At 41.2% G+C, this 7302-nt stretch overlaps 1 pseudogene; it reads left to right on the top strand.

Annotated features, from left to right (window-relative positions):
- The first annotated feature begins 402 nt into the window (after positions 1-402).
- Positions 403-6450, top strand: LOC120837295 (annotated as a pseudogene).
- Positions 6451-7302: the final 852 nt, after the last annotated feature.

Below are 7302 nucleotides of genomic sequence, written 5' to 3'. Positions count from 1 at the left end.
TATACAAACGCCAAACATGGACACTGGCACAATAGAGCAAAATTAGCGACTTGGAGAAAAACCGTGCTAGGCCCAAGTTAGGCCCCTAAAATGGCCAAGCTTGTGCCAAGCAGGCGTTTCTCCGGCGTGCTACCTGGGTAACAATACGCTTTCCCGTAAAAACCAAGGCAAATTCAACGCTTTAGCTATTCTCTGTATAATATTGGAAGAATGAAGACGACGCTGCGGCAGTAGTTTCCGACATCATTGCGCGCTAGGCCCACGCGCACTGCCCGACCACCATAAAATCGTTCGGCTTCATGTGAACGTCTGTGTTTTTATATCAGTCGGCCGTGCATCTTTGTAACAATTTGTATTTTAAGCTTTGCTTTATGGTGTACTCAATATAAACAAATTTTCAGAATGTTTGATACTTATTTTACAGATGGCGTGCAGACAAAACCGAACACGATTGAAGGTTACTTTGACAAAGTGATGACAGCATTCTATCCAATAATTCATCTCGCCGTTCCAGAGAATAAGTCTGTAACGTTGGAAAACGTAGAAATATTTTTAAACGATTCAGCAACTCCAACTACGCTCGATAAGTTCGCTCTTGGAAAGTTTTCAGGTCTTGGAAATAAATTTCATCGACAGAAAAAATGTCATGTCAGTCCATGGAAGAGCGACTTCACAGTAACCTGCACGATAGAATTCAGAGATTTGCAAGCAACTCTACCATCCATTGATACTGCTGTAACCTACGTGCTCTTAATAAACGCCACAGTCCGAGTGTACCTCTCATGGCCGAAGGGTAAGCGAAAACATTTGCTTTCCTTTATCTCCCATTGTTATTTTTGTTTTGTTATTTTGTTTTCTTTGTGAAATCATGGCTGGTTGCCAGTTGAGTGTTTGTATGTGGAGGTTCTGTGTGAAAAAAAAAAAAAACACCAGCGACCGTTTTTTTAGTGAAGACAGATTATCTCTCATCAAGACTTCGTTTCTCTGCAACCAAAGCTCAAACTATACCAATATTTTAATCACTGAAAAAAAAAAAAAAAACAGTCAGTAACATTGATATCAGAAGAAAATGTTCCCAGGATTTCGGAGAAAAAGTTGGGTTTTGCTATGTTGTTCGATATCACGTATGCACCCTTGCCCTGCGTTTCTCTTAGATCACAAAAAATTAAGAACCGTTGGGTCACAAATTGACACTTCTAAATTGAATTCGCTTTAATAGTGTCTGCCCAAAACCTAAAATGCAAAACTCTAAATGCCGAAAATCCTAAAGTGTATGCGTAACAACGCAGTGCCTGAAATTCTCTTTGAACCGTTTGTTAACCTTTGAAAACAAAATAAATCGGTTAGTAGGATATCGAGGTTTCTTTCTACCCAGAACATGCACGTTTTCTAGCTGTTCATGCTGTTTTTTCTCACACGTTGCCTTTGTGTGATACTGCCCTTCTACGGCGAATCACCCATGACCTTCAGAGCTGCACACTGTCACCGTTGTTTGTCGCGACCTATATCAAAACTGTTGTGTAAGGTAGCGAATTGGGCGAGTAGATAAACGTTACATATGATGAAAACAGCTCAGACGACAAAGACGAAGGGAAGGGAAGAGACACGACAGGACGAAGCTGCTGTCGCCACTAAATTTTAATTTGTAAAAAAAGAACAAAAAGAAAGCAGCGTAGGCGACACTGATTACATCACCAAGCACCTTCTCATCCATCAGGAACCGCACAATCTTCGGAACGGAAACAGTTCCCACACCGCCAATCCTATTAGCCTATGAAAAAAACCAACCTCTTTATATGACAGAGCTAGAGCCGCTAAATGAGTTGCGCCTAGAGTATCGGCACTCCATTCCCCAACATTGTTGTGGGCGCTGCCATTTTGTGTGCTTGTGCAAAGTAGACGCAACTGCCGATCGTCATGATTCAAAGGTGCCGATTCCTCAGCATTAGATTAGGTGTTAGGAAGCTCATATAATATTGCATTGGTTTGTCGCGAACTGTTTAAACATTTGTAGAGGACGGAAAAGCGTTTCCTGCGATTTTAAATAAAGCTTCAGATAACTGTCAGCCATGATTTAAAGCCACCATATGGCCAAGTGCCATTACTCCAGGGTGTAAGATAGACAGGTGGGGAAACGGCCCATAGAAGCCTACCGCAGCGCCGTGACCTGATTGTGGACTCGTCTGCTTGCGGGTACCTCCCACTTGCGACAGATGGCGCTGCGGCGACAGGAAAAATATCGGAATCGAATTTGCGTGGAACTTTATGGGAGAGTGCGCAAAATAAACCGAGAGCACGACAGTCCTCCATTCAAAATCCACGAGAAACCATTTCTGTCAGTTTAGCCGGTCGCCACCGGTCGCCCACCCGGAGTGAGAGTTCGCGGTGCTCCACATAGATGGCGCCACAGAAAAAGAGAAAGCCGAGGGGGACACAATGCGGTCGCTCATTTGACTCTCGTTTTCCCACCTGTCTATCTTACACCCTGCATTACTCTGAAGCATAGCTTATTTAGTGGCATCCGACATAGCTACTAAATTGCGCACTGTTAAGCTGTCGATCAATGTTTTCTTTTTTACTTGTGACCCATGTTTTGACTTTATACTTGCGGCGTCATTAATAGAACAAAATAGGTTATAACTAATTTGTGAGGACTAAGTTAATATGCCCAATGAACTTTAAAAGTATTACAAAACAAATGACACTTATGTTTTATTGAAGTGGCGAATTCTAATTATATTGAAATGCCACGTGTGACAGGCAAACCGCTAAGCTAAAAAAAAAGTTGTAAAAAATTTCGTGGACATTTTTTTTTCTTATTTGCTCAAGTCGGTGTGCTCTTTTCCGCATCCGCCGGTTTTACGGTGAGCTTTTCTCCGGTGAGCTTTTCTCCTGTGAGCTTTTCTCCGGCCAGCTATTTTCCGGTCAGCTTTTCTCCACGTGGTTTTATCCGCCGCCGGATTATTCAAAATATTAAGAAGTGCAGGGCACTACTGTTATTCAGCGATATCAAATTTTAATAAAATGCGACGGATGTTATATGCTAAAAGAAAACAACAAAAACAAACACATGAACTTTTTATTTTTGAGGCTGTTACTGGTTTTGCGTTATTTGCCCACGTGACGCTCTTAGCTTTTTTCAGTAACCCCTCTTTCGGGCCGTCTCCAAAGGACAAAAAAAAAAAAAAAAAAAAGCAACCTTCGACGTGATGTTAGAGCACCGCTTTACGAAGGCTGCAAATCAGCTTGATATATTTCTGGTTCAAAACACGCCATTATTCTACTTATGGAATAAAGACGTGTCGGATTTTAATTCGAACTGATATTTCTTTAGCGAAAGGGGGTTAGAGAGAGATGGGTACTGCCTTCACCTTGTGTTTGGCAGGCTCGGCGGACATTAGATGAGCGGATAATCGTGATGCTAGGTTGACAATAACTAAATTTTGTGCATTCACTTTTTAATTACTGGTTTCAGGGGTCGTGTTATAATTGCTTTATTGACTACAATTACTATTAGATGCGCGATCAATTTAAAACGATTTGAAAAGAGGTAATGGTTTTTATATATAAATGGATCAATTTTTGGGTTCTTTCGTTTGATTTAAACATGCGCGCGAAAAAAGCGCCGCAAGCCCTGCACATAACGACGCTTGGAAGAGTGACGCAGTCGTCTCAGTCATGTCGTCACTCGTATCGTCGGTGCACCCACGAAGGACACACTGCCCAGATATTGAAGACATGATTGAAACGACGAGGTTCAATTTCCAGTCGTCATTGTGGCACGGCTTTGCGACGCTCTTGTTGAGCGCAATTTTTGAATTGTGCAAAAAAATGCATTGAATCATATCTTCAACTCCATTCGCTTTTTTGCAATTTTTTTTAAAAAATTGGTGTGGCATTTCATAGTAACTGCTGTTCACACTGCGCTTCCAACACGACCCCTAAGATAAACAATTAGAACACGTTGCCACCACCACCGTTGTGATGGTGGCGACGTTCGACGACCGTGGGAGGTGTATATAAGACGTAGAGGCAAGAAAGTTTTTAGCTGAGTTTGAGACGTTGTCTGTCCCTTTTTCTTTCTACTTCACGATTTTCTGTTTTTCAAACCACAGTCTCGGGTTTTCAATCATCATGTGTATAACTTACACAAGCTCGCCTCCACTTTAACCGTTTTTACAATTAACAGATCTTAGTTAATCGGTCAACTTAATTTGATGATTATCTACTTGTCAATTATCCGTAAGGCTTGATAAATACATGGTGAAGACAGAACTCAGCCTAAGTCTTACGCCAATGTTTAAATACATCTCTGAATTAAGCGAAGTGTTTAGTGCGTCGACCTTTACGCATCTACTATCAAAACCTCAGATACTGTTCTGTAGCTCATTTTTAGTTATTTATTGTACAAGACGCGGTTACTCCAAACAAATTTTAAAAAAAAGCTGATGCATTCTTTACACAAAAAACAGTGTAAGAATATATGTAGGCTTCTTAAAATAATGTGAACAAAGTCTTTATTCTTAAATAATATAGTAAGGGTGCAGGCGAGCTGGTGAATGGTAACCATGTTAAATAACCTTAGACTGGGGGAGAAGTGAACAAATAAGTCGAAGGAACAGAACAGGACAGGACGACGTCTCAAACTCAGCTACCAGGTTTATTTTGTCCGCCTCCTTATATAGCCGTCCACATACTACTTTGTGTATTGGATGCTTTGGCATATGGACTGTCTAGAGGTTGTCCCTTTGTGTAGGGTGTGACTGATTGGAGGGTTGGGCGTTTGAACTGGTTACCGGTTGCCCCTTTTGTGTTGGGGGTTGCTGATTGCGGGTTATATAAGGACGCGGACTAAATAACCCTTGTAGCTGAGTTTGAAACGACGTCCTGTTCTTTTCTGTTTCTTTGACTTATTGTTCACTTCTGCCCCAGTATCAGGTTATTCAACATGGTATTTATTCTTATGATTATATTAAAAGTGAGTATCCGTAAATTTAACATTTCTTTGTAGCTCCACCCCCTGCTGTCCGTCGAACGCAGGAAAGGAAGGAAGGGAGAAGGAATGCTAGCATCAGTAACGCCAATGGCGGTGTCAGATCAGCCATCCTTGCTCGCCTTTCAGATGGCTCGGGGGTGCCGACGATGACCTCATGATGCTTTTAACAGATTACAGGGTGCAGAGATATTCCCCACATACTCTGCGGCTGACCACTTTGACCAAAAAAAAAATGGTTCATGCTAAAGCCTGCCCGATTTTCATGAATTAGTCAAGAGACAGAAATATAGGGTAGGCTGATTCCGACTCACGTTTTTAAGGGTTTCAGGATTTAGCTTAGTAGAGGAGGGCGGCATATCTATAAAAACGCGTTCATAGCGCCGATTTTGCTGAGCAATTTTGTTTTTCACTATCGGTCGAAACATCACCTGCCTCAATCAAGTTTTAGATATTTTCATATTTTTAAGGTATTACAACTGCATGAGGCATAAACTACAGCGTCTGTAGCAAACAGGCGTTGAAAAATACTTATGAAATGAATTTAGAGGTGAAATAATTAAGCTTTATTTTTTTAAATAGTAACTTTGCGTTCAGTATTGTTTAACCAAACTGTTCATTTTAAGCTTGCCACAAAAATATATATTATTTACCTTTGGCACATGCAGTAAGGGAGTCATTTTACTTATGATTGTCGACCAAGGGTCTCCAAACTTTTCGGCTGATGGGCCGGACTGGCGGTCTGCCGCGATTTCGAGGACAGAAACATATATATAATAATGTAAAGTAATAATATTACTAATATATTAATTATTATTATCGCGTTTTCTTCTATCTTCCTGTGGACGTCTTGTTCGCGTCACGGCGTTTTCTTTTTTTTGCATATGTTTATTTTTGCGCTGGTAGCAGCGCGCCAGGTACAAGCAGGCAGGGGGCAGGACGTCACTGGAACAACCGTGGCCAGCCGTGGACAGGTCGGAAGGCATCCGCGGGCCGGAGTTTGGAGACCCCTGTTCTATACCATGTGTTAATAAATATTTGTGTTTTGGTGCGCATATCTATACGCCAAATAATGATTAATTGTGTACAGTCAAAGTTTTTGACTGGTTAAACATTCCGAAGTCTCTGCTTAAATGCGTTTTATTTTCAGATTCCCGTCCTGTGACAATAAAACTGATCACCCTCTCTAATGTAACATTTTCTATGAATACAATGCCACCAAGACCTATTGCACAGATTCCTACATCATCGACTTACAGCCTCGCAGAAAACAGTTCTACAAACTTTAAAAGAAAATATGAACTTGTGTTTCAACAATTCATAACAGAAGGCATGTTTAAAAGTGCCTTGGAAGCTGCCCTCAAAATTATTAAAAAACCGAGCTTTAAAATGATTGTGAAGAATGTAAAAAAGCCAAACGACAAAATTCGGCGAAAAGCAGCAATGAAGATTACTAAAAGAAGCCACCGTTTGTGATCGATTGTCATTCTTTGAAAGCTTCCTCAAGCTAGTTTGTATTGTTGAAAAATAAAAACACACCATTTAAGGACATATTGTAATTTATTTATTAACATAGCTACCTTTGATGACCTTGCGAGATTTATAACTTTCATATTTACCATATCCAACACTTAAAACTCTAATTAAACTTCAGATCAAATATCAGCCTTACACTTAGACTAGAAAAAATTAGTACGTAAGCTTATGTACGGAGCACGCCACTATAAAATTCCCTTCCAGTACACTGATAACCACGGAGACCATGGCACACACATAAAAAAAAGAACAAACACAACGTCGTTGTAAATTGAGACCGTGGATTGTTTTTTTCATTTTCGTTTCCCCTCGCCTCCGCGATCTTTTAGTGATTGCTTATCAGCTCGCCTGCCCATTGCTCCTTATATTTGTTATCTTTCACAATATTCCAATTATAGCCTCTGTAAATTTGTATAAGTTGTAGTTTAGTGCGACGCCAAAATAACGTTCTGGGTTTTAGGTATTTTCATATACATTTACGTACGCTAGTTTTTTTTTTCTCAAAGCATCGTTGGTCCAAACGTGTACGCGCTGATACTCCGTGGGTCCCATCTTGGCTATCCGAGGACAAAGCTTGCGAAGATGTAGACGAAGTTTGGGCATGCCTAATTTTTGGTTCCCATGCAATAGCCCCGTGGGTCCCGCTTTGATTACGGGACCGTTCAGATGGGCCAGGGGGCGCGCTGGAGCGATACCAGTGGCGCCGCGCCGTGGCGCGAATTCGCCCTAATTAGCCGTTCTCTCGTCCCATCGCGCTGCCAGCTGCAATGGCG

Source organism: Ixodes scapularis, unplaced genomic scaffold (genome assembly GCF_016920785.2).
Source record: "Ixodes scapularis isolate PalLabHiFi unplaced genomic scaffold, ASM1692078v2 PGA_scaffold11__112_contigs__length_91849675, whole genome shotgun sequence".
NCBI lineage: Eukaryota > Metazoa > Arthropoda > Arachnida > Ixodida > Ixodidae > Ixodes > Ixodes scapularis.
This window is presented reverse-complemented; position numbering and strand designations above follow the sequence as displayed.